The sequence below is a fragment of the Hydractinia symbiolongicarpus genome, chromosome 14, assembly GCF_029227915.1.
Source record: "Hydractinia symbiolongicarpus strain clone_291-10 chromosome 14, HSymV2.1, whole genome shotgun sequence".
NCBI classification, from domain to species: Eukaryota; Metazoa; Cnidaria; class Hydrozoa; order Anthoathecata; family Hydractiniidae; genus Hydractinia; species Hydractinia symbiolongicarpus.
Genome location: NC_079888.1, coordinates 16,764,634 through 16,788,805, shown reverse-complemented (window position 1 = coordinate 16,788,805; position 24,172 = coordinate 16,764,634). Strand labels below are relative to the sequence as shown.

Sequence of the window (24,172 nt, the reverse complement as noted above, 5' to 3'; positions counted from 1 at the left end):
GTATAAAACGTTTTATAACTTTGTGCATTTTATGCTTAAATCTTCTCAACCCCATTGCCGATTCAGTCCTGTTTACTTCCTTTGACTTGGAGGACCATGCCCCTGAAATTTCATCCAATCCCTTGCCTTATTTCTCTTCTAAGGCATATCTGCACACTTTGTCAGGAAATCTGCGCAAACCTCGTCCACATAATTTAGGCACAGACGAGGATCAAACTCGTGATCTTCGGTTTACGAGACCGACGCCTTACCACTTGGCCACTGCGCCCCCTTCGTAACCTTTGGCATATTCTCCATCCGCATCATTATTAACATTTTATGCAAGCACTCACAAGTTAACAATGAACTCGCTAAGCTATTGTCATGATCAAATTTAACGGTGTAAAATAACTCACCCGTTGCTGTGTTTTTCGAAATATAGGAATTTTGGAGTTTCCTGTATAAAAGGTTTATAACTTTGCTTTATTTATGCTTAGATGTTCCCCAGTCCATTGCCAATTAATCCTGTTCATTTCCTTTGATTTGGAGAACACTACGCCAGGTGCTTCATCCAATTTCTTGACCTATTTCACTTCTAAGTCATATCTGCACGTTATGTCTGGAAAACTCCGGCAAACGCACCCATATAACATGGGCACAGACGAGGATCGAACTCGTGATCTTCGGTTTACGAGACCGACGCCTTACCACTTGGCCACTGCGCCTGTTTTGCATCCTTTGGTATATTTTCTATCCGCGTCATTTTTAACTTTTTATGCAAGCACTCAAAAGTTAATAGTGAATTCGCTAAGCCCACTTTACGTTCAAACTTAATAGTGCAAAGTATTTTACACGTTGCTGTGTTTTTTGATCTACAGGAATTTTGGGCTTTCTTGTATAAAACGTTTTATAACTTTGTGCATTTTATGCATAAATCTTCTCAACCCCATTGCCGATTTAGTCCTGTTTACTTCCTTTGACTTGGAGGACCATGCCCCTGAAATTTCTTCCAATCCCTTGCCTTATTTCTCTTCTAAGGCATATCTGCACACTTTGTCAGGAAATCTCCGCAAAAGTCGTCCACATAATTTAGGCACAGATGAGGTTTGAACTCGTAATCTTCGGTTTACGAGACCGACGCCTTACTACTTGGCCACTGACCCTGTTTTGCAACCTTTGGTATATTTTCCATGTGCATCATTATTAACTTTTTATGCAAGCACTCAAAAGTTAATAGTGAACTCGCTAAGCCTGGGTCACGTTCAAACTAAGTAGTGCAAAGTATTTTACACGTTGCTGTGTTTTTGATCTATAGGGATTTCGGGCTTTCTTGTGTAAAACGTTTTATAACTTTGTGCATTTTATGCATATATCTTCTCAACCCAATTGCCAATTAATCCTGTTCATTTCCGTTGATTTGGAGAACACTACCCCAGGTGCTTTATCCAATTTCTTGACTTCTTTCACTTCTAATTCATATCTGCACGTTATGTCTGGAAAACTCCGGCAAACGCACCCATATAACATGGGCACAGACGAGGATCGAACTCCTGATCTTCGGTTTACGAGACCGACGCCTTACCACTTGGCCACTGCGCCTGTTTTGCATCCTTTGGTATATTCTCCATCCGCATCATTATTAACATTTTATGCAAGCACTCACAAGTTAACAATGAACTCGCTAAGCTATTGTCATGATCAAATTTAACGGTGTAAAATAACTCACCCGTTGCTGTGTTTTTCGAAATATAGGAATTTTGGAGTTTCCTGTATAAAAGGTTTGTAACTTTGCTTTATTTATGCTTAGATGTTCCCCAGTCCATTGCCAATTAATCCTGTTCATTTCCTTTGATTTGGAGAACACTACGCCAGGTGCTTCATCCAATTTCTTGACCTATTTCACTTCTAAGTCATATCTGCACGTTATGTCTGGAAAACTCCGGCAAACGCACCCATATAACATGGGCACAGACGAGGATCGGACTCGTGATCTTCGGTTTACGAGACCGACGCCTTACCACTTGGCCACTGCGCCTGTTTTGCATCCTTTGGTATATTTTCTATCCGCGTCATTTTTAACTTTTTATGCAAGCACTCAAAAGTTAATAGTGAATTCGCTAAGCCCACTTTACGTTCAAACTTAATAGTGCAAAGTATTTTACACGTTGCTGTGTTTTTTGATCTACAGGAATTTTGGGCTTTCTTGTATAAAACGTTTTATAACTTTGTGCATTTTATGCATAAATCTTCTCAACCCCAATGCCGATTTAGTCCTGTTTACTTCCTTTGACTTGGAGGACCATGCCCCTGAAATTTCATCCAATCCCTTGCCTTATTTCTCTTCTAAGGCATATCTGCACACTTTGTCAGGAAATCTCCGCAAAAGTCGTCCACATAATTTAGGCACAGATGAGGTTCGAACTCGTAATCTTCGGTTTACGAGACCGACGCCTTACTACTTGGCCACTGAGCCTGTTTTGCAACCTTTGGTATATTTTCCATGTGCATCATTATTAACTTTTTATGCAAGCACTCAAAAGTTAATAGTGAACTCGCTAAGCCTGGGTCACGTTCGAACTAAGTAGTGCAAAGTATTTTACACGTTGCTGTGTTTTTGATCTATAGGGATTTCGGGCTTTCTTGTGTAAAACGTTTTATAACTTTGTGCATTTTATGCATATATCTTCTCAACCCAATTGCCAATTAATCCTGTTCATTTCCTTTTATTTGGAGAACACTACGCTAGGTGCTTCATCCAATTTCTTGACTTCTTTCACTTCTAATTCATATCTGCACGTTATGTCTGGAAAACTCCGGCAAACGCACCCATATAACATGGGCACAGACGAGGATCGAACTTCTGATCTTCGGTTTACGAGACCGACGCCTTACCACTTGGCCACTGCGCCTGTTTTGCATCCTTTGGTATATTTTCCATCCGCGTCATTTTTAACTTCTTATGCAAGAAGAAAAAAGTTAATATTGAACTCGCTAAGCCTACTTTACGTTAAAATATAATAGTGCAAAGTATCTTACACGTTGCTGTGTTTTTTGATCTACAGGCATTTTGGGCTTTCTTGTATAAAACGTTTTATAACTTTGTGCATTTTATGCTTAAATCTTCTCAACCCCATTGCCGATTCAGTCCTGTTTACTTCCTTTGACTTGGAGGACCATGCCCCTGAAATTTCATCCAACCCCTTGTCTTATTTCTCTCTTAAGGCATATCTGCACACTTTGTCAGGAAATCTCAGCAAAAGTCGTCCACATAATTAAGACACAGACGAAGTTCAAACTCGTGATCTTCGGTTTACGAGACTGACGCCTTACCACTTGGCCACTGCGCCTGATTTGCATCCTTTGGTACATTTTCCATCCTCATCATTATTAACTTTTTATGCAAGCACTCAAAAGTTAATAGTGAACTCGCTAAGTCTAGGTCACGTTCAAACTAAATAGTGCAAAGTATTTTACACGTTGCTGTATTTTTGATCTGCAGGAATTTCGGCTTTCTTGTATAAAACGTTTTATAACTTTGTGTATTTTATGCTTAAATCTTCCCAACCCCATTGCCAATTCAGTCCTGTTTACTTCCTTTGACTTGGAGGACCATGCCCCTGAAATTTCATCCAACCCCTTGTCTTATTTCTCTCTTAAGGCATATCTGCACACTTTGTCAGGAAATCTCAGCAAAAGTCGTCCACATAATTAAGGCACAGACGAAGTTCAAACTCGTGATCTTCGGTTTACGAGACCGACGCCTTACCACTTGGCCACTGCGCCTCCTTCGTACCCTTTGGTATATTCTCCATCTGCATCATTATTAACATTTTATGCAAGCACTCACAAGTTAACAATGAACTCGCTAAGCTATTGTCATGATCAAATTTAACGGTATAAAATAACTTACCCGTTGCTGTGTTATTCGATATATAGGAATTTTGGAGTTTCCTGTATAAAAGGTTTATAACTTTGTTTAATTTATGCTTAAATGTTCCTCAGTCCATTGCCAATTAATCCTGTTCATTTCCGTTGATTTGGAGAACACTACGCCAGGTGCTTCATCCAATTTCTTGACTTCTTTCACTTCTAAGTCATATCTGCACGTTATGTCTGGAAAACTCCGGCAAACGCACCCATATAACATGGGCACAGACGAGGATCGAACTCGTGATCTTCGGTTTACGAGACCGACGCCTTACCACTTGGCCACTGCGCCTCTTTTGCATCCTTTGGTATATTTTCCATCCGCGTCATTTTTAACTTTTTATGCAAGAAGTCAAAAGTTAATATTGAACTCGCTAAGCCTACTTTACGTTCAAACATAATAGTGCAAAGTATCTTACACGTTGCTGTGTTTTTTGATCTACAGGCATTTTGGGCTTTCTTGTATAAAACGTTTTATAACTTTGTGCATTTTATGCTTAAATCTTCTCAACCCCATTGCCAATTCAGTCCTGTTTACTTCCTTTGACTTGGAGGACCATGCCCCTGAAATTTCATCCAATCCCTTGCCTTATTTCTCTTTTAAGGCATATCTGCACACTTTTTCAGGAAATCTCCGCAAATGTCGTCCACATAATTTAGGCACAGATGAGGTTCGAACTCGTGATCTTCGGTTTACGAGACCGACGCCTTACCACTTGGCCACTGCGCCTGATTTGCATCCTTTGGTACATTTTCCATCCGCATCATTTTTAACTTTTTATGCAAGCACTCAAAAGTTGATAGTGAACTCGCTAAGCCTAGGTCACGTTCAAACTAAATAGTGCAAAGTATCTTACACGTTGGTGTGTTTTTTAAACTACAGGAATTTCGCGCTTTCTTGTATAAAACGTTTTATAACTTTGTGCATTTTATGCTTAAATCTTCTCAACCCTATTGCCGATTGAGTCCTGTTTACTTCCTTTGACTTGGAGGACCATGCCCCTGAAATTTCATCCAATCCCTTGCCTTACTTCTCTTCTAAGGCATATCTGCACACTTTGTCAGAAAATCTCCGCAAAAGTCGTCCACATAAATTATGCACAGATGAGGTTCGAACCCGTGATCTTCGGTTTACGAGACCGACGCCTTACCACTTGGCCACTGCGCCTGTTTTGCAACCTTTGGTATATTTTCCATATGCATCATTATTACCTTTTTATGCAAGCACTCAAAAGTTAATATTGAACTCGCGAAGCCTAGGTCACGTTCAAACTAAGTAGTGCAATGTAATTTACACGTTGCTGTGTTTTTTGATCTACAGGAATTTCGGGCTTTCTTGTATAAAACGTTTTATAACTTTGTGCATTTTATGCATAAATCTACTCAACCCCAATGCCGATTCAGTCCTGTTTACTTCCTTTGACTTGGAGGACCATGCCCCTGAAATTTCATCCAATCCCTTGTCTTACTTTTCTTCTAAGGCATTTCTGCACACTTTGTCAGGAAATCTCCGCAAACCTCGTCCACATAATTTAGGCACAGACGAGGATCAAACTCGTGATCTTCGGTTTACGAGACCGACGCCTTACCACTTGGTCACTGCGCCTCCTTCGTAGCCTTTGGTATATTTTCCATGTGCATCATTATTAACTTTTTATGCAAGCACTCAAAAGTTAATAGTGAACTCGCTAAGCCTAGGTCACGTTCAAACTAAGTAGTGCAAAGTATTTTACACGGTGCTGTGTTTTTGATCTATAGGGATTTCGGGCTTTCTTGTGTAAAACGTTTTATAACTTTGAGCATTTTATGCATAAATCTTCTCAACCCAATTGCCAATTAATCCTGTTCATTTCCTTTGATTTGGAGAACACTACGCCAGGTGCTTCATCCAATTTCTTGACTTCTTTCACTTCTAATTCATATCTGCACGTTATGTCTGGAAAACTCCGGCAAACGCACCCATATAACATGGGCACAGACGAGGATCTAACTCGTGATCTTCGGTTTACGAGACCGACGCCTTACCACTTGGCCACTGCGCCTGTTTTGCATCCTTTGGTATATTTTCCATCCGCGTCATTTTTAACTTTTTATGCAAGAAGTCAAAAGTTAATATTGAACTCGCTAAGCCTACTTTACGTTCAAATATAATAGTGCAAAGTATCTTACACGTTGCTGTGTTTTTTGATCTACAGGCATTTTGGGCTTTCTTGTATAAAACGTTTTATAACTTTGTGCATTTTATGCTTAAATCTTCTCAACCCCATTGCCGATTCAGTCCTGCTTACTTCCTTTGACTTGGAGGACCATGCCCCTGAAATTTCATCCAATCCCTTGCCTTATTTCTCTTCTAAGGCATATCTGCACACTTTGTCAGGAAATCTCCGCAAAAGTCGTCCACATAATTTAGGCACAGATGAGGTTCGAACTCGTGATCTTCGGTTTACGAGACCGACGCCTTACCACTTGGCCACTGCGCCTGATTTGCATCCTTTGGTACAATTTCCATCCGCATCATTATTAACTTTTTATGCAAGCACTCAAAAGTTAATAGTGAACTCGCAAACCCTACTTTACGTTCAAATTTAATGGCGCAAAGTATCTTACACGTTGCTGTGTTCTTTGATCTACAGGAATTTCGGCTTTCTTGTATAAAACGTTTTATAACTTTGTGCATTTTATGCTTAAATCTTCTCAACCCCATTGCCGATTCAGTCCTGTTTACTTCCTTTGACTTGGAGGACCATGCCCCTAAAATTTCATCCAATCCCTTGCCTCATTTCTCTTCTAAGGCATATCTGCACACTTTGTCCGGAAATATACGCAAAACTTGTCCACATAATTTAGGCACAGACGAGGTTCGAACTCGTGATCTTCGGTTTACGAGACCGACGCCTTACCACTTGGCCACTGCGCCTGTTTTGCATCCTTTGGTATATTTTCCATCCGCATCATTTTTAACTTTTCATGCAGGTACTCAAAAGTTAATAGTGAACTCGCTAAGCCTAGGTCACGTTCAAACTAAATAGTGCAAAGTATCTTACACGTTGCTGTGTTTTTTAAACTACAGGAATTTTGGGCTTTCTTGTATAAAACGTTTTATAACTTTGTGCATTTTATGCTTAAATCTTCTCAACCCCATTGCCGATTCAGTCCTGTTTACTTCCTTTGACTTGGAGGACGATGCCCCTGAAATTTCATCCAATCCCTTGCCTTATTTCTCTTCTAAGGCATATCTGCACACTTTGTCAGGAAATCTCCGCAAAAGTCGTCCACATAATTTAGGCACAGATGAGGTTCGAACTTGTGATCTATGGTTTACGAGACCGACGCCTTACCACTTGGCCACTGCGCCTGATTTGCATCCTTTGGTAAATTTTCCATGCGCATCATTATAAACTTTTTATGCAAGCACTCAAAAGTTAATAATGAACTCGCTAAGCCTAGGTCACGTTCAAACCAAGTAGTGCAAAGTATTTTACACGTTGCTGTGTTTTTGATCTACAGGGATTTCGGGCTTTCTTGTTTAAAACGTTTTATGACTTTGTGCATTTTATGCCTAAAACTTCTCAACCCCATTGCCGATTCAGTCCTGTTTATTTCCTTTGACTTGGAGGACCATACCCCTGAAATTTCATCCAATCCCTTGTCTTACTTCTCTTCTAAGGCATATCTGCACACTTTGTCAGGAAATCTCCGCAAACCTCGTCCACATAATTTAGGCACAGACGAGGATCGAACTCGTGATCTTCGGTTTAAGAGACCGACGCCTTACCACTTGGCCACTGCGCCTGATTTGCATCCTTTGGTAAATTTTCCATTCGCATCATTATTAACTTTTTATGCAAGCACTCAAAAGTTAATAATGAACTCGCTAAGCCTGGGTCACGTTCAAACTTTATAGTGCAAAGTATCTTACACGTTGCTGTGTTTTTTGATCTACAGGAATTTCGGGCTTTCTTGTATAAAACGTTTTATAACTTTGTGCATTTTATGCTTAAATCTTCTCAACCCCATTGCCGATTCCGTCCTGTTTACTTCCTTTGACTTGGAGAACCATGCCCCTGAAATTTCATCCAATCCCTTGCCTTATTTCTCTTCTAAGGCATATATGCACACTTTGTCAGGAAATCTCCGCAAAAGTCGTCCACATATTTTAGGCAAAGACGAGGTTCGAACTCATGATCTTCGGTTTACGAGACCGACGCCTTACCACTTGGCCACTGCGCCTGATTTGCATCCTTCGGTATATTTTCCATGTGCATCATTATTAACTTTTTATGCAAGCACTCAAAAGTTAATAGTGAACTCGCTAAGCCTAGGTCACGTTCAAACTAAGTAGTGCAAAGTATTTTACACGTTGCTGTGTTTTTTATCTATAGGGATTTCGGGCTTTCTTGTGTAAAACTTTTTATAACTTTGAGCATTTTATGCATAAATCTTCTCAACCCAATTGCCAATTAATCCTGTTCATTTCCTTTGATTTGGAGAACACTACGCCAGGTGCTTCATCCAATTTCTTGACTTCTTTCACTTCTAATTCATATCTGCACGTTATGTCTGGAAAACTCCGGCAAACGCACCCATATAACATGGGCACAGACGAGGATCGAACTCGTGATCTTCGGTTTACAAGACCGACGCCTTACCACTTGGCCACTGCGCCTGTTTTGCATCCTTTGGTATATTTTTCATCCGCGTCATTTTTAACTTTTTATGCAAGAAGTCAAAAGTTAATATTGAACTCGCTAAGCCTACTTTACGTTCAAATATAATAGTGCAAAGTATCTTACACGTTGCTGTGTTTTTTGATCTACAGGCATTTTGGGCTTTCTTGTATAAAACGTTTTATAACTTTGTGCATTTTATGCTTAAATCTTCTCAACCCCATTGCCGATTCAGTCCTGTTTACTTCCTTTGACTTGGAGGACCATGCCCCTGAAATTTCATCCAATCCCTTGCCTTATTTCTCTTCTAAGGCATATCTGCACACTTTGTCAGGAAATCTCCGCAAACCTCGTCCACATAATTTAGGCACAGACGAGGATCGAACTCGTGATCTTCGGTTTAAGAGACCGACGCCTTACCACTTGGCCACTGCGCCTGATTTGCATCCTTTGGTAAATTTTCCATCCGCATTATTATTAACGTTTTATGCAAGCACTCGAAAGTTAATAATGAACTCGCTAAGCCTGGGTCACGTTCAAAGTTAATAGTGCAAAGTATCTTACACGTTGCTGTGTTTTTTGATCTACAGGAATTTCGGGCTTTCTTGTATAAAACGTTCTATAACTTTGTGCATTTTATGCTTAAATCTTCTCAACCCCATTGCCGATTCCGTCCCGTTTACTTCCTTTGACTTGGAGGACCATGCCCCTGAAATTTCATCCAATCCCTTGCCTTATTTCTCTTCTAAGGCATATCTGCACACTTTGTCAGGAAATCTCCGCAAAAGTCGTCCACATATTTTAGGCAAAGACGAGGTTCGAACTCATGATCTTCGGTTTACGAGACCGACGCCTTACCACTTGGCCACTGCGCCTGATTTGCATCCTTCGGTATATTTTCCATGTGCATCATTATTAACTTTTTATGCAAGCACTCAAAAGTTAATAGTGAACTCGCTAAGCCTAGGTCACGTTCAAACTAAGTAGTGCAAAGTATTTTACACGTTGCTGTGTTTTTGATCTATAGGGATTTCGGGCTTTCTTGTGTAAAACGTTTTATAACTTTGAGCATTTTATGCATAAATCTTCTCAACCCAATTGCCAATTAATCCTGTTCATTTCCTTTGATTTGGAGAACACTACGCCAGGTGCTTCATCCAATTTCTTGACTTCTTTCACTTCTAATTCATATCTGCACGTTATGTCTGGAAAACTCCGGCAAACGCACCCATATAACATGGGCACAGACGAGGATCGAACTCGTGATCTTCGGTTTACGAAACCGACGCCTTACCACTTGGCCACTGCGCCTGTTTTGCATCCTTTGGTATATTTTTCATCCGCGTCATTTTTAACTTTTTATGCAAGAAGTCAAAAGTTAATATTGAACTCGCTAAGCCTACTTTACGTTAAAATATAATAGTGCAAAGTATCTTACACGTTGCTGTGTTTTTTGATCTACAGGCATTTTGGGCTTTCTTGTATAAAACGTTTTATAACTTTGTGCATTTTATGCTTAAATCTTCTCAACCCCATTGCCGATTCAGTCCTGTTTACTTCCTTTGACTTGGAGGACCATGCCCCTGAAATTTCATCCAATCCCTTGCCTTATTTCTCTTCTAAGGCATATCTGCACACTTTTTCAGGAAATCTCTGCAAAAGTCGTCCACATAATTTAGGCACAGATGAGGTTCGAACTCGTGATCTTCGGTTTACGAGACCGACGCCTTACCACTTGGCCACTGCGCCTGATTTGCATCCTTTGGTACAATTTCCATCCGCATCATTATTAACTTTTTATGCAAGCACTCAAAAGTTAATAGTGAACTCGCTAACCCTACTTTACGTTCAAATTTAATGGCGCAAAGTATCTTACACGTTGCTGTGTTTTTTGATCTACAGGAATTTCGGCTTTCTTGTATAAAACGTTTTATAACTTTGTGCATTTTATGCTTAAATCTTCTCAACCTCATTGCCGATTCAGTCCTGTTTATTTCCTTTGACTTGGAGGACCATGCCCCTGAAATTTCATCCAATCCCTTGCCTTATTTCTCTTCTAAGGCATATCTGCACACTTTGTCAGGAAATCTCCGCAAAAGTCGTCCACATAATTTAGACACAGATGAGGTTCGAACTCGTGATCTTCGGTTTACGAGACCGACGCCTTACCACTTGGCCACTGCGCCTGATTTGCATCCTTTGGTACAATTTCCATCCGCATCATTATTAACTTTTTATGCAAGCACTCAAAAGTTAATAGTGAACTCGCTAACCCTACTTTACGTTCAAATTTAATGGCGCAAAGTATCTTACACGTTGCTGTGTTTTTTGATCTACAGGAATTTCGGCTTTCTTGTATAAAACGTTTTATAACTTTGTGCATTTTATGCTTAAATCTTCTCAACCCCATTGCCGATTCAGTCCTGTTTACTTCCTTTGACTTGGAGGACCATGCCCCTAAAATTTCATCCAATCCCTTGCCTCATTTCTCTTCTAAGGCATATCTGCACACTTTGTCCGGAAATATACGCAAAACTTGTCCACATTATTTAAGCACAGGCGAGGTTCGAACTCGTGATCTTCGGTATACGAGACCGACGCCTTACCACTTGGCCACTGCGCCTGTTTTGCATCCTTTGGTATATTTTCCATCCGCATCATTTTTAACTTTTCATACAGGTACTCAAAAGTTAATAGTGAACTCGCTAAGCCTAGGTCACGTTCAAACTAAATAGTGCAAAGTATCTTACACGTTGCTGTGTTTTTTAAACTACAGGAATTTCGGGCTTTCTTGTATTAAACGTTTTATAACTTTGTGCATTTTATGCCTAAAACTTCTCAACCCCATTGCCGATTCAGTCCTGTTTATTTCCTTTGACTTGGAGGACCATACCCCTGAAATTTCATCCAATCCCTTGTCTTACTTCTCTTCTAAGGCATATCTGCACACTTTGTCAGGAAATCTCCGCAAACCTCGTCCACATAATTTAGGCACAGACGAGGATCGAACTCGTGATCTTCGGTTTAAGAGACCGACGCCTTACCACTTGGCCACTGCGCCTGTTTTGCAACCTTTGGTGTATTTTCCATGTTCATCATTATTAAAATATTATGAAGCCCTCAATAGTTACCAGTGAGCTCGCTAAGCCTAGGTCACGTTTAAACTAAATAGCGCAAACTATCTTACACGTTGTCATGTTGTTCGATCTATAAGAATTTCGGGCTTTCCAGTATAAAACTTTTTATAACTTTGTGCAATTTATGCTTAAATCTTCCCAACTCCTTTCCCGATTCAGTCCTGTTTCTTTCCTTTGACTTCGAGGACAATACGCTAGAAACTTCATCCAATCCCTTGTCTTATCTCTCTTCTAACGCATATATTCACGTTATGTCCAGAAAACTCCGCCAAAAGCATCCATATAGTTTAGGCACAGACGAGGTTCGAAGTCTTGATCATCGGTTTACGAAACAGACGCATTACCACTTGGCCCCTGGACCTGTTTTGTATCCTTTGTAATATTTTCCATTCGCAGCATTATTAACTTTTTATGCAAGCACTCAAAAGTTAATAGTGAACTCGCTAACCCTACTTTACGTTCAAATTTAATGGCGCAAAGTATCTTACACGTTGCTGTGTTTTTTGATCTACAGGAATTTCGGCTTTCTTGTATAAAACGTTTTATAACTTTGTGCATTTTATGCTTAAATCTTCTCAACCCCATTGCCGATTCAGTCCTGTTTACTTCCTTTGACTTGGAGGACCATGCCCCTAAAATTTCATCCAATCCCTTGCCTCATTTCTCTTCTAAGGCATATCTGCACACTTTGTCCGGAAATATACGCAAAACTTGTCCACATTATTTAAGCACAGGCGAGGTTCGAACTCGTGATCTTCGGTTTACGAGACCGACGCCTTACCACTTGGCCACTGCGCCTGTTTTGCATCCTTTGGTATATTTTCCATCCGCATCATTTTTAACTTTTCATACAGGTACTCAAAAGTTAATAGTGAACTCGCTAAGCCTAGGTCACGTTCAAACTAAATAGTGCAAAGTATCTTACACGTTGCTGTGTTTTTTAAACTACAGGAATTTCGGGCTTTCTTGTATTAAACGTTTTATAACTTTGTGCATTTTATGCCTAAAACTTCTCAACCCCATTGCCGATTCAGTCCTGTTTATTTCCTTTGACTTGGAGGACCATACCCCTGAAATTTCATCCAATCCCTTGTCTTACTTCTCTTCTAAGGCATATCTGCACACTTTGTCAGGAAATCTCCGCAAACCTCGTCCACATAATTTAGGCACAGACGAGGATCGAACTCGTGATCTTCGGTTTAAGAGACCGACGCCTTACCACTTGGCCACTGCGCCTGTTTTGCAACCTTTGGTGTATTTTCCATGTGCATCATTATTAAAATATTATGAAGCCCTCAATAGTTACCAGTGAGCTCGCTAAGCCTAGGTCACGTTTAAACTAAATAGCGCAAACTATCTTACACGTTGTCATGTTGTTCGATCTATAAGAATTTCGGGCTTTCCAGTATAAAACTTTTTATAACTTTGTGCAATTTATGCTTAAATCTTCCCAACTCCTTTCCCGATTCAGTCCTGTTTCTTTCCTTTGACTTCGAGGACAATACGCTAGAAACTTCATCCAATCCCTTGTCTTATCTCTCTTCTAACGCATATATTCACGTTATGTCCAGAAAACTCCGCCAAAAGCATCCATATAGTTTAGGCACAGACGAGGTTCGAAGTCTTGATCATCGGTTTACGAAACAGACGCATTACCACTTGGCCCCTGGACCTGTTTTGTATCCTTTGTAATATTTTCCATTCGCAGCATTTTTAACTTTTTATGCAAGCACTCAAAAGTTTATAGTGAACTCGCTAAGCCTACTTTACGATCAAACTTAATAGTGCAAAGTATCTTACACGTTGCTGTGTTTTTTGATCTACAGGAATTTCGGGCTTTCTTGTATAAAACGTTTTCTAACTTTGTGCATTTTTTGCTTAAATCTTCTCAACCCCATTGCCGATTCCGTCCTGTTTACTTCTTTTGACTTGGAGGACCATGCCCCTGAAATTTCATTCAATTTCTTCACTTCTTTCACTTCTAAGTCATATCTGCACATTATGTCTGGAAAACTCCGGCAAACGCGCCCATATATCTTAGGTACAGACGAGGATCGAACTCGTGATCTTCGGTTTACGAGACCAACGCCTTACCACTTGGCCACTGCGCCTGATTTGTATCCTTTGGTACATTTTCCATCCGCATCATTATTAACTTTTTATGCAAGCACTCAAAAGTTAATAGTGAACTCGCTAACCCTACTTTACGTTCAAATTTAATGGCGCAAAGTATCTTACACGTTGCTGTATTTTTTGATCTACATGAATTTCGGGATTTGTTGTGTAAAACGTTTTATAACTTTGTGCATTTTATGCCTAAATCTTCTCAACCCCATTGCCGATTCAGTCCTGTTTATTTCCTTTGACTTGGAGGACCATACCCCTGAAATTTCATCCAATCCCTTGTGTTACATCTCTTCTAAGGCATATCTGCACACTTTGTCAGGAAATCTCCGCAAACCTCGTCCACATAATATAGGCACAGACGAGGATCGAACTCGCGATCTTCGGTTTACGAGAGCGACGCTTTACCACTTGGCCACTGCGCCTGTTTTGCAACCTTTGGTATATTTTCCATGTGCATCATTATTAAAATATTATGCAAGCCCACAATAGTTAACAGTGAGCTCGCTATGTCTAGGTCACGTTCAAACAAAATAGCGCAAACTATCTTACACGTTGCGATGTTGTTTGATCTACAAGAATTTCGGGCTTTCCTGTATAAAACGTTTTATAACTTTGTGCAATTTATGCTTAAATCTTCCCAACTCCTTTCCCGATTCAGTCCTGTTTCTTTCTTTTGACTTCGAGGACAACACGCCAGAAACTTCATCATATCCCTTGTCTTATCTCTTTTCTAAGGCATATCTTCACGTTATCTCCAGAACAATCCACCAAAAGCATCCATATAGTTTAGGCACAGACGAGGTTCGAAGTCTTGATCATCAGTTTATGAAACAGACGCATTACCACTTGGCCCCAGGACCTGTTTCGTATCCTTTGTACTATTTTCCATTCGCAGCATTTTTAACTTTTTATGCAAGTACTCAAAAGTTAATAGTGAACGCGCTAAACCTACTTTACGTTCAAATTTAATAGTGCAAAGTATCTTACACGTTGCTGTGTTTTTTGATCTACAGGAATTTCGGCTTTCTTGAATAAAACGTTTTATAACTTTGTGCATTTTATGCTCAAAACTTCTCAACACCATTGCCGATTCAGTCCTGTTTATTTCCTTTGACTTGGAGGACCATACCCCTGGTGTTTCATCCAATCCCTTGTGTTACATCTCTTCTAAGGCATATCTGCACACTTTGTCAGGAAATCTCCGCAAACCTCGTCCACATAATATAGGCACAGACGAGGATCGAACTCGCGATCTTCGGTTTACGAGAGCGACGCTTTACCACTTGGCCACTGCGCCTGTTTTGAAACCTTTGGTATATTTTCCATGTGCATCATTATTAAAATATTATGCAAGCCCACAATAGTTAACAGTGAGCTCGCTATGTCTAGGTCACGTTCAAACAAAATAGCGCAAACTATCTTACACGTTGCGATGTTGTTTGATCTACAAGAATTTCGGACTTTCCTGTATAAAACGTTTTATAACTTTGTGCAATTTATGCTTAGATCTTCCCAACTCCTTTCCCGATTCAGTCCTGTTTCTTTCTTTTGACTTCGAGGACAACACGCCAGAAACTTCATCATATCCCTTGTCTTATCTCTTTTCTAAGGCATATCTTCACGTTATCTCCAGAACAATCCACCAAAAGCATCCATATAGTTTAGGCACAGACGAGGTTCGAAGTCTTGATCATCAGTTTATGAAACAGACGCATTACCACTTGGCCCCAGGACCTGTTTCGTATCCTTTGTACTATTTTCCATTCGCAGCATTTTTAACTTTTTATGCAAGTACTCAAAAGTTAATAGTGAACGCGCTAGACCTACTTTACGTTCAAATTTAATAGTGCAAAGTATCTTACACGTTGCTGTGTTTTTTGATCTACAGGAATTTCGGCTTTCTTGAATAAAACGTTTTATAACTTTGTGCATTTTATGCTCAAAACTTCTCAACACCATTGCCGATTCAGTCCTGTTTATTTCCTTTGACTTGGAGGACCATACCCCTGGTGTTTCATCCAATTCTTCACTTCTTTCACTTCTAAGTTATATCTGCACGTTATGTCTGGATAACTCCGGCAAACGGCCCCATATATCTTAGGCGCAGACGATGCTCGAACTCGTGATCTTCGGTTTACGAGACCGACGCCTTACCACTTGGCCACTGCGCCTGTTTTGCATCCCTTGGTATATTTTCCATCCGCGTCATTTTTAACTTTTTATGCAAGCACTCACAAGTTAATAGTGAACTAGCTAAGCGTACTTTACGTTCAAACTTAATAGTGCAAAGTGTCTTACACGTTGCTGTGTTTTTTGATCTACAGGAATTTCGGGCTTTCTTGTATAAAACGTTTTATAACTTTGTGCATTTTATACTTAAATCTTCTCAACTGTATTCACGAATCAGTCCTGTTTATTTCCTTTGACTTGGAGGAACATACCCCTGGTGTTTCATCCAATTCTTCACTTCTTTCACTTCTAAGTCATATCTGCACGTTATGTCTGGAAAACTCCGGCAAACGCCCCCATATACCTTAGGCACAGACGAGGTTCGAACTCGTGATCTTCGGTTTACGAGACCGACGCCTTACCACTTGGCCACTGCGCCTGTTTTGCATCCTTTGGTATATTTTCCATCCGCGTCATTTTTAACTTTTTATGCAAGCACTCACAAGTTAATAGTGAACTCGCTAAGCCTATTTTACGTTCAAACTTAATAGTGCAAAGTATCTTACACGTTGCTGTGTTTTTTGATCTACAGGAATTTCGGGCTTTCTTGTATAAAACGTTTTATAACTTTGTGCATTTTATGCTTAAATCTTCTCAACTGTATTCACGATTCAGTCCTGTTTATTTCCTTTGACTTCGAGGACAATACGCCAGAAAATTCATCCAATTTCTTGACTTCTTTCAATTCTAAGGCATATCTGCGTGTTATATTTCGAACATTGCGGCAAACGCATCCATATAACATAGGCACAGACGAGGTTCGAACTCGTGATCTTCGGTTTACGAGACCGACGCCTTACCACTTGGCCACTGCGCCTGTTTAGTAACCTTTGGTATATTCTCCATCTGCATCATTATTAACATTTTATGCAAGCACTCACAAGTTAACAATAAACTCGCTAAGATTTTGTCATGATCAAATTTAACGGTGTAAAGTAACTTACCTGTGGCTGTGTTATTCGATATATAGGAATCTTGGAGTTTCCTGTATAAAAGGTTTATAACTTTGTGCAATTTATGCTTAGATTTTCCCCAGTCCATTGCCAATTTAGTCCTGTTCATTTCCTTTGATTTGGAGAACAATACGCCAGGTGCTTCATCCAATTTCTTGATTTCTTTCACTTCCAAGTCATATCTGCACGTTATGTCTGGAAAACTCCGGCAAACGCACCCATATAACTTAGGCACAGACGAAGATCGAACTCGTGATCTTTGGTTTACGAGACCGACGACTTACATTTTTGCCACTGCGCCTGTTGTGCATCCTTTGGTATATTTTCCATCCTCATCATTATTAACTTTTTATACAAGCACTCAAAAGTTAATAGTGAACTCGCTAAGCCTAGGTCACGTTCAAACTAAATAGCGCAAAGTATCTTACACGTTGCCGTGTTGCTCCATCTACAATAATTTCGGGCTTTCCTGTATAAAACTTTTTATAACTTTGTCCAATTTATGCTTAAATCTTGTCAACTCCTTTCCCGATTCAGTCCTGTTTCTTTCCTTTTGACTTTGTCGACAATACGCCGGAAAATTCATCAAATCCCTTGTCTTATTTCTCTTCTAGGGCGTATGTGCACGTTATGTCCAGCAAATTCCGCAAAAGCATCCATATAGTATAGGCGCAGACGAGGTTTGAAGTCTTGATCTTCGGTTTACAAAACCGACGCCTTACCACTTGGCCACTGCGCCTGTTTAGTAACCTTTGGTACATTTTCCATCCGCATCGCTATTAAAATTTTATGCAAGCACTCACAAGGTAATACTGAACTCGCTAAGCCTTTGTCACAATCAAATTTAACGGTGCAAAGTAACTTACACGTTGCTGTGTTGTTCGATCTACAAGAATTTCGGGCTTTCCTGCATAAAACTTTTTAAAACTTTTATCAATTTATGCTTAAATCTTCTCAACTGCATTCCCGATTCAGTCCTGTTTATTTCCTTTGACATCGAGGACAATACGCCAGAAATTTCATCCAATTTCCTTACTTCTTTCAATTCTAAGGCATATCTGCAGGTTATGTTTGGAATGCCCCGGCAAACGCATCCATATAGTTTAGGCACAGACGAGGTTCAAACTCGTGATCTTCGGTTTACGAGACCGACGCCTTACCACTTGGCCACTGGGCCTGTTTAGTAACTTTTGGTATATTTTCCATCCGCATCATTTTTAAAACTTTATGCAAGCACTCACAAGGTAATACTGAACTGGCTAAGTCTTTGTCAGGATCAAATTTAACGGTGCAAAGTATCTTACACGTTGCTGGGTTAGTTGATCAACAGGAATTTCGGGCTTTCTTTTATAAAACATTTTATAACTTTGTGCATTTTATGGTTAAATCTTCTCAATCCCATTGCCGATTCAGTCCTGTTTATTTCGTTTGACTTGGAGGACCATACTCCTGAAGTTTCCTCCAATCCTTTGTCTTATTTCTCTTCTAAGGCATATCTGCAAACTTTGTCAGGAAATCTCCGCAAAAGTCGTCCACATAATTTAGGCGCCGACGAGGTTCGAACTCGTGATTTTCGGTTTACGAGACCGACGCCTTACCACTTGGCCACTAGGCCTGTTTAGTAACTTTTGGTATATTTTCCATCCGCATCATTTTTAAAACTTTATGCAAGCACTCACAAGGTAATACTGAACTGGCTAAGTCTTTGTCAGGATCAAATTTAACGGTGCAAAGTATCTTACACGTTGCTGGGTTAGTTGATCAACAGGAATTTCGGGCTTTCTTTTATAAAACATTTTATAACTTTGTGCATTTTATGGTTAAATCTTTTCAATCCCATTGCCGTTTCAGTCCTGTTTATTTCGTTTGACTTGGAGGACCATACTCCTGAAGTTTCCTCCAATCCTTTGTCTTATTTCTCTTCTAAGGCATATCTGCACACTTTGTCAGGAAATCTCCGCAAAAGTCGTCCACATAATTTAGGCACAGACGAGGTTCGAACTCGTGATCTTCGGTTTACGAGACCCACACCTTACCACTTGGCCACTGCGCCTGTTTAATAACCTTCGGTATATTTTCCATCCGCATCATTATTAACTTTCTATGCAAGCACTCAAAAGTTAGTAGTAAACTCGCTAAGCCTAGGTCACGTTCAAACTAAATAGCGCAAAGTATCTTACACGTTGCCGTGTTGTTCGATCTACAAGAATTTCGGGCTTTCCTGCATAAAACTTTTTATAACTTTGTGTAATTTATGCTTAAATCTTCTCAACTCCTTTCCCGATTCAGTCCTGTTTCTTTCCTTTGACTTTGTCGACAATACGCCGGAAAATTCATTAAATCCCTTGTCTTATTTCTCTTCTAGGGCGTATGTGCACGTTATGTCCAGCAATTTCCGCAAAAAGCATCCATATAGTATAGGCACAGACGAGGTTGGAAGTCTTGATCTTCGGTTTACAAAACCGACGCCTTACCACTTGGCCACTGCGCCTGTTTAGTAACCTTTGGTACATTTTCCATCCGCATCGCTATTAAAATTTTATGCAAGCACTCACAAGGTAATACTGAACTCGCTAAGCCTTTGTCACAATCAAATATAACGGTGCAAAGTAACTTACACGTTGCTGTGTTGTTCGATCTACAAGAATTTCGGGCTTTCCTGCATAAAACTTTTTACAAATTTTATCAATTTATGCTTAAATCTTCTCAACTGCATTCCCGATTCAGTCCTGTTTATTTCCTTTGACATCGAGGACAATACGCCAGAAATTTCATCCAATTTCCTTACTTCTTTCAATTCTAAGGCATATCTGCATGTTATGTTTGGAATGCCCCGGCAAACGCATCCATATACCTTAGGCACAGACGAGGTTCGAACTCGTGATCTTCGGTTTACGAGACCGACGCCTTGCCACTTGGCCACTGCGCCTGTTTTGCATCCTTTGGTATATTTTCCATCCGCGTCATTTTTAACTTTTTATGCAAGCACTCACAAGTTAATAGTGAACTCGCTAAGCCTATTTTACGTTCAAACTTAATAGTGCAAATTATCTTACACGTTGCTGTGTTTTTTGATCTACAGGAATTTCGGGCTTTCTTGTATAAAACGTTTTATAACTTTGTGCATTTTATGCTTAAATCTTCTCAACTGTATTCACGATTTAGTCCTGTTTATTTCCTTTGACTTCGAGGACAATACGCCAGAAAATTCATCCAATTTCTTGACTTCTTTCAATTCTAAGGCATATCTGCGTGTTATATTTCGAACATTTCGGCAAACGCATCCATATAACATAGGCACAGACGAGGTTCGAACTCGTGATCTTCGGTTTACGAGACCGACGCCTTACCACTTGGCCACTGCGCCTGTTTAGTAACCTTTGGTATATTCTCCATCTGCATCATTATTAACATTTTATGCAAGCACTCACAAGTTAACAATAAACTCGCTAAGATTTTGTCATGATCAAATTTAACGGTGTAAAGTAACTTACCTGTGGCTGTGTTATTCGATATATAGGAATCTTGGAGTTTCCTGTATAAAAGGTTTATAACTTTGTGCAATTTATGCTTAGATTTTCCCCAGTCCATTGCCAATTTAGTCCTGTTCATTTCCTTTGATTTGGAGAACAATACGCCAGGTGCTTCATCCAATTTCTTGATTTCTTTCACTTCCAAGTCATATCTGCACGTTATGTCTGGAAAACTCCGGCAAACGCACCCATATAACTTAGGCACAGACGAAGATCGAACTCGTGATCTTTGGTTTACGAGACCGACGACTTACATTTTGGCCACTGCGCCTGTTGTGCATCCTTTGGTATATTTTCCATCCTCATCATTATTAACTTTTTATACAAGCACTCAAAAGTTAATAGTGAACTCGCTAAGCCTAGGTCACGTTCAAACTAAATAGCGCAAAGTATCTTACACGTTGCCGTGTTGCTCCATCTACAATAATTTCGGGCTTTCCTGTATAAAACTTTTTATAACTTTGTCCAATTTATGCTTAAATCTTGTCAACTCCTTTCCCGATTCAGTCCTGTTTCTTTCCTTTTGACTTTGTCGACAATACGCCGGAAAATTCATCAAATCCCTTGTCTTATTTCTCTTCTAGGGCGTATGTGCACGTTATGTCCAGCAAATTCCGCAAAAGCATCCATATAGTATAGGCGCAGACGAGGTTTGAAGTCTTGATCTTCGGTTTACAAAACCGACGCCTTACCACTTGGCCACTGCGCCTGTTTAGTAACCTTTGGTACATTTTCCATCCGCATCGCTATTAAAATTTTATGCAAGCACTCACAAGGTAATACTGAACTCGCTAAGCCTTTGTCACAATGAAATTTAACGGTGCAAAGTAACTTACACGTTGCTGTGTTGTTCGATCTACAAGAATTTCGGGCTTTCCTGCATAAAACTTTTTAAAACTTTTATCAATTTATGCTTAAATCTTCTCAACTGCATTCCCGATTCAGTCCTGTTTATTTCCTTTGACATCGAGGACAATACGCCAGAAATTTCATCCAATTTCCTTACTTCTTTCAATTCTAAGGCATATCTGCATGTTATGTTTGGAATGCCCCGGCAAACGCATCCATATAGTTTAGGCACAGACGAGGTTCAAACTCGTGATCTTCGGTTTACGAGACCGACGCCTTACCACTTGGCCACTGGGCCTGTTTAGTAACTTTTGGTATATTTTCCATCCGCATCATTTTTAAAACTTTATGCAAGCACTCACAAGGTAATACTGAACTGGCTAAGTCTTTGTCAGGATCAAATTTAACGGTGCAAAGTATCTTACACGTTGCTGGGTTAGTTGATCAACAGGAATTTCGGGCTTTCTTTTATAAAACATTTTATAACTTTGTGCATTTTATGGTTAAATCTTCTCAATCCCATTGCCGATTCAGTCCTGTTTATTTCGTTTGACTTGGAGGACCATACTCCTGAAGTTTCCTCCAATCCTTTGTCTTATTTCTCTTCTAAGGCATATCTGCAAACTTTGTCAGGAAATCTCCGCAAAAGTCGTCCACATAATTTAGGCGCCGACGAGGTTCGAACTCGTGATTTTCGGTTTACGAGACCGACGCCTTACCACTTGGCCACTAGGCCTGTTTAGTAACTTTTGGTATATTTTCCATCCGCATCATTTTTAAAACTTTATGCAAGCACTCACAAGGTAATACTGAACTGGCTAAGTCTTTGTCAGGATCAAATTTAACGGTGCAAAGTATCTTACACGTTGCTGCGTTAGTTGATCAACAGGAATTTCGGGCTTTCTTTTATAAAACATTTTATAACTTTGTGCATTTTATGGTTAAATCTTTTCAATCCCATTGCCGATTCAGTCCTGTTTATTTCGTTTGACTTGGAGGACCATACTCCTGAAGTTTCCTCCAATCCTTTGTCTTATTTCTCTTCTAAGGCATATCTGCACACTTTGTCAGGAAATCTCCGCAAAAGTCGTCCACATAATTTAGGCACAGACGAGGTTCGAACTCGTGATCTTCGGTTTACGAGACCCACACCTTACCACTTGGCCACTGCGCCTGTTTAATAACCTTCGGTATATTTTCCATCCGCATCATTATTAACTTTCTATGCAAGCACTCAAAAGTTAGTAGTAAACTCGCTAAGCCTAGGTCACGTTCAAACTAAATAGCGCAAAGTATCTTACACGGTTCCGTGTTGTTCGATCTACAAGAATTTCGGGCTTTCCTGCATAAATCTTTTTATAACTTTGTGTAATTTATGCTTAAATCTTCTCAACTCCTTTCCCGATTCAGTCCTGTTTCTTTCCTTTGACTTTGTCGACAATACGCCGGAAATTTCATCAAATCCCTTGTCTTATTTCTCTTCTAGGGCGTATGTGCACGTTATGTCCAGCAATTTCCGCAAAAAGCATCCATATAGTATAGGCACAGACGAGGTTGGAAGTCTTGATCTTCGGTTTACAAAACCGACGCCTTACCACTTGGCCACTGCGCCTGTTTAGTAACCTTTGGTACATTTTCCATCCGCATCGCTATTAAAATTTTATGCAAGCACTCACAAGGTAATACTGAACTCGCTAAGCCTTTGTCACAATCAAATTTAACGGTGCAAAGTAACTTACACGTTGCTGTGTTGTTCGATCTACAAGAATTTCGGGCTTTCCTGCATAAAACTTTTTACAAATTTTATCAATTTATGCTTAAATCTTCTCAACTGCATTCCCGATTCAGTCCTGTTTATTTCCTTTGACATCGAGGACAATACGCCAGAAATTTCATCCAATTTCCTTACTTCTTTCAATTCTAAGGCATATCTGCATGTTATGTTTGGAATGCCCCGGCAAACGCATCCATATAGTTTAGGCACAGACGAGGTTCAAACTCGTGATCTTCGGTTTACGAGACCCACACCTTACCACTTGGCCACTGCGCCTGTTTAATAACCTTCGGCATATTTTCCATCCGCATCATTATTAACTTTCTATGCAAGCACTCAAAAGTTAGTAGTAAACTCGCTAAGCCTAGGTCACGTTCAAACTAAATAGCGCAAAGTATCTTACACGTTGCCGTGTTGTTCGATCTACAAGAATTTCGGGCTTTCCTGCATAAAACTTTTTATAACTTTGTGCAATTTATGCTTAAATCTTCTCAACTCCTCTCCCGATTCAGTCCTGCTTCTTTCCTTTGACTTCGAGGACAATACGCCGTAAAATTCATCCAATCCCTTGTCTTATTTCCTTCCTAAGGCATATCTGCAGGTCATGTCTAGAACACTCCGCCAAAAGCATCCATATAGTTTAGGCACAAACAAGTTTCGAAGTCTTGATCTTCGGTTTACGAAACCGACGCCTTACCACTTGGCCACTGCGCATGTTTAGTAACCTTTGGTACACTTTACATTCGCAGCATTTTTAACTTTTTATGCAAGTACTCAAAAGTTAATAGTGAACTGGCAAGCCTACTTTACGTTCATATTTAATAGTGCAAGGTATCTTACACATTGCTGTGTTTTTTGATCTAAAGGAATTTCGGGCTTTCTTGCATAAAACGTTTTATAACTTTGTGAATTTTATGATTAAATCTTCTCAAACCCATTGCCGATTTAATCATGTTTATTTCCTTTGACTTGGAGGACCATACCCCTGAAGATTCAT

At 39.9% G+C, this 24,172-nt stretch overlaps 38 non-coding genes across 38 annotated transcripts; all 38 read right to left on the bottom strand.

The window, feature by feature from the left end:
- Positions 1-196: 196 nt before the first annotated feature.
- On the bottom strand, positions 197-268 carry Trnat-cgu (transfer RNA threonine (anticodon CGU)). The gene has a single exon. It is a non-coding gene; the product is annotated as a tRNA-Thr (tRNA).
- A 364-nt stretch (positions 269-632) lies between these two features.
- On the bottom strand, positions 633-704 carry Trnat-cgu (transfer RNA threonine (anticodon CGU)). The gene has a single exon. It is a non-coding gene; the product is annotated as a tRNA-Thr (tRNA).
- An 802-nt stretch (positions 705-1,506) lies between these two features.
- Trnat-cgu (transfer RNA threonine (anticodon CGU)) lies at positions 1,507-1,578 on the bottom strand. Its single transcript has one exon. It is a non-coding gene; the product is annotated as a tRNA-Thr (tRNA).
- Positions 1,579-1,942: 364 nt separating this feature from the next.
- On the bottom strand, positions 1,943-2,014 carry Trnat-cgu (transfer RNA threonine (anticodon CGU)). The gene has a single exon. It is a non-coding gene; the product is annotated as a tRNA-Thr (tRNA).
- A 1,676-nt stretch (positions 2,015-3,690) lies between these two features.
- Trnat-cgu (transfer RNA threonine (anticodon CGU)) lies at positions 3,691-3,762 on the bottom strand. The gene has a single exon. It is a non-coding gene; the product is annotated as a tRNA-Thr (tRNA).
- A 364-nt stretch (positions 3,763-4,126) lies between these two features.
- Trnat-cgu (transfer RNA threonine (anticodon CGU)) lies at positions 4,127-4,198 on the bottom strand. Its single transcript has one exon. It is a non-coding gene; the product is annotated as a tRNA-Thr (tRNA).
- A 366-nt stretch (positions 4,199-4,564) lies between these two features.
- Trnat-cgu (transfer RNA threonine (anticodon CGU)) lies at positions 4,565-4,636 on the bottom strand. Its single transcript has one exon. It is a non-coding gene; the product is annotated as a tRNA-Thr (tRNA).
- An 804-nt stretch (positions 4,637-5,440) lies between these two features.
- Positions 5,441-5,512, bottom strand: Trnat-cgu (transfer RNA threonine (anticodon CGU)). Its single transcript has one exon. It is a non-coding gene; the product is annotated as a tRNA-Thr (tRNA).
- A 364-nt stretch (positions 5,513-5,876) lies between these two features.
- Trnat-cgu (transfer RNA threonine (anticodon CGU)) lies at positions 5,877-5,948 on the bottom strand. The gene has a single exon. It is a non-coding gene; the product is annotated as a tRNA-Thr (tRNA).
- Positions 5,949-6,314: 366 nt separating this feature from the next.
- On the bottom strand, positions 6,315-6,386 carry Trnat-cgu (transfer RNA threonine (anticodon CGU)). The gene has a single exon. It is a non-coding gene; the product is annotated as a tRNA-Thr (tRNA).
- Positions 6,387-6,751: 365 nt separating this feature from the next.
- Trnat-cgu (transfer RNA threonine (anticodon CGU)) lies at positions 6,752-6,823 on the bottom strand. Its single transcript has one exon. It is a non-coding gene; the product is annotated as a tRNA-Thr (tRNA).
- Positions 6,824-7,626: 803 nt separating this feature from the next.
- On the bottom strand, positions 7,627-7,698 carry Trnak-cuu (transfer RNA lysine (anticodon CUU)). Its single transcript has one exon. It is a non-coding gene; the product is annotated as a tRNA-Lys (tRNA).
- A 366-nt stretch (positions 7,699-8,064) lies between these two features.
- On the bottom strand, positions 8,065-8,136 carry Trnat-cgu (transfer RNA threonine (anticodon CGU)). The gene has a single exon. It is a non-coding gene; the product is annotated as a tRNA-Thr (tRNA).
- A 364-nt stretch (positions 8,137-8,500) lies between these two features.
- On the bottom strand, positions 8,501-8,572 carry Trnat-ugu (transfer RNA threonine (anticodon UGU)). Its single transcript has one exon. It is a non-coding gene; the product is annotated as a tRNA-Thr (tRNA).
- A 366-nt stretch (positions 8,573-8,938) lies between these two features.
- Trnak-cuu (transfer RNA lysine (anticodon CUU)) lies at positions 8,939-9,010 on the bottom strand. Its single transcript has one exon. It is a non-coding gene; the product is annotated as a tRNA-Lys (tRNA).
- A 366-nt stretch (positions 9,011-9,376) lies between these two features.
- On the bottom strand, positions 9,377-9,448 carry Trnat-cgu (transfer RNA threonine (anticodon CGU)). The gene has a single exon. It is a non-coding gene; the product is annotated as a tRNA-Thr (tRNA).
- Positions 9,449-9,812: 364 nt separating this feature from the next.
- Trnat-cgu (transfer RNA threonine (anticodon CGU)) lies at positions 9,813-9,884 on the bottom strand. Its single transcript has one exon. It is a non-coding gene; the product is annotated as a tRNA-Thr (tRNA).
- A 366-nt stretch (positions 9,885-10,250) lies between these two features.
- Positions 10,251-10,322, bottom strand: Trnat-cgu (transfer RNA threonine (anticodon CGU)). The gene has a single exon. It is a non-coding gene; the product is annotated as a tRNA-Thr (tRNA).
- A 365-nt stretch (positions 10,323-10,687) lies between these two features.
- Trnat-cgu (transfer RNA threonine (anticodon CGU)) lies at positions 10,688-10,759 on the bottom strand. Its single transcript has one exon. It is a non-coding gene; the product is annotated as a tRNA-Thr (tRNA).
- A 365-nt stretch (positions 10,760-11,124) lies between these two features.
- Trnat-cgu (transfer RNA threonine (anticodon CGU)) lies at positions 11,125-11,196 on the bottom strand. Its single transcript has one exon. It is a non-coding gene; the product is annotated as a tRNA-Thr (tRNA).
- A 366-nt stretch (positions 11,197-11,562) lies between these two features.
- On the bottom strand, positions 11,563-11,634 carry Trnak-cuu (transfer RNA lysine (anticodon CUU)). The gene has a single exon. It is a non-coding gene; the product is annotated as a tRNA-Lys (tRNA).
- An 802-nt stretch (positions 11,635-12,436) lies between these two features.
- On the bottom strand, positions 12,437-12,508 carry Trnat-cgu (transfer RNA threonine (anticodon CGU)). Its single transcript has one exon. It is a non-coding gene; the product is annotated as a tRNA-Thr (tRNA).
- A 366-nt stretch (positions 12,509-12,874) lies between these two features.
- Trnak-cuu (transfer RNA lysine (anticodon CUU)) lies at positions 12,875-12,946 on the bottom strand. Its single transcript has one exon. It is a non-coding gene; the product is annotated as a tRNA-Lys (tRNA).
- An 803-nt stretch (positions 12,947-13,749) lies between these two features.
- Positions 13,750-13,821, bottom strand: Trnat-cgu (transfer RNA threonine (anticodon CGU)). Its single transcript has one exon. It is a non-coding gene; the product is annotated as a tRNA-Thr (tRNA).
- A 366-nt stretch (positions 13,822-14,187) lies between these two features.
- Trnat-cgu (transfer RNA threonine (anticodon CGU)) lies at positions 14,188-14,259 on the bottom strand. Its single transcript has one exon. It is a non-coding gene; the product is annotated as a tRNA-Thr (tRNA).
- An 803-nt stretch (positions 14,260-15,062) lies between these two features.
- Trnat-cgu (transfer RNA threonine (anticodon CGU)) lies at positions 15,063-15,134 on the bottom strand. The gene has a single exon. It is a non-coding gene; the product is annotated as a tRNA-Thr (tRNA).
- Positions 15,135-15,936: 802 nt separating this feature from the next.
- Positions 15,937-16,008, bottom strand: Trnat-cgu (transfer RNA threonine (anticodon CGU)). The gene has a single exon. It is a non-coding gene; the product is annotated as a tRNA-Thr (tRNA).
- A 365-nt stretch (positions 16,009-16,373) lies between these two features.
- Positions 16,374-16,445, bottom strand: Trnat-cgu (transfer RNA threonine (anticodon CGU)). Its single transcript has one exon. It is a non-coding gene; the product is annotated as a tRNA-Thr (tRNA).
- Positions 16,446-16,811: 366 nt separating this feature from the next.
- Trnat-cgu (transfer RNA threonine (anticodon CGU)) lies at positions 16,812-16,883 on the bottom strand. The gene has a single exon. It is a non-coding gene; the product is annotated as a tRNA-Thr (tRNA).
- A 1,241-nt stretch (positions 16,884-18,124) lies between these two features.
- Positions 18,125-18,196, bottom strand: Trnat-cgu (transfer RNA threonine (anticodon CGU)). The gene has a single exon. It is a non-coding gene; the product is annotated as a tRNA-Thr (tRNA).
- Positions 18,197-18,562: 366 nt separating this feature from the next.
- Positions 18,563-18,634, bottom strand: Trnat-cgu (transfer RNA threonine (anticodon CGU)). The gene has a single exon. It is a non-coding gene; the product is annotated as a tRNA-Thr (tRNA).
- Positions 18,635-19,000: 366 nt separating this feature from the next.
- Positions 19,001-19,072, bottom strand: Trnat-cgu (transfer RNA threonine (anticodon CGU)). Its single transcript has one exon. It is a non-coding gene; the product is annotated as a tRNA-Thr (tRNA).
- An 804-nt stretch (positions 19,073-19,876) lies between these two features.
- Positions 19,877-19,948, bottom strand: Trnat-cgu (transfer RNA threonine (anticodon CGU)). The gene has a single exon. It is a non-coding gene; the product is annotated as a tRNA-Thr (tRNA).
- Positions 19,949-20,314: 366 nt separating this feature from the next.
- Positions 20,315-20,386, bottom strand: Trnat-cgu (transfer RNA threonine (anticodon CGU)). The gene has a single exon. It is a non-coding gene; the product is annotated as a tRNA-Thr (tRNA).
- A 1,241-nt stretch (positions 20,387-21,627) lies between these two features.
- On the bottom strand, positions 21,628-21,699 carry Trnat-cgu (transfer RNA threonine (anticodon CGU)). Its single transcript has one exon. It is a non-coding gene; the product is annotated as a tRNA-Thr (tRNA).
- Positions 21,700-22,065: 366 nt separating this feature from the next.
- On the bottom strand, positions 22,066-22,137 carry Trnat-cgu (transfer RNA threonine (anticodon CGU)). The gene has a single exon. It is a non-coding gene; the product is annotated as a tRNA-Thr (tRNA).
- Positions 22,138-22,503: 366 nt separating this feature from the next.
- On the bottom strand, positions 22,504-22,575 carry Trnat-cgu (transfer RNA threonine (anticodon CGU)). The gene has a single exon. It is a non-coding gene; the product is annotated as a tRNA-Thr (tRNA).
- Positions 22,576-23,379: 804 nt separating this feature from the next.
- On the bottom strand, positions 23,380-23,451 carry Trnat-cgu (transfer RNA threonine (anticodon CGU)). The gene has a single exon. It is a non-coding gene; the product is annotated as a tRNA-Thr (tRNA).
- Between the last annotated feature and the right edge of the window lie 721 nt (positions 23,452-24,172).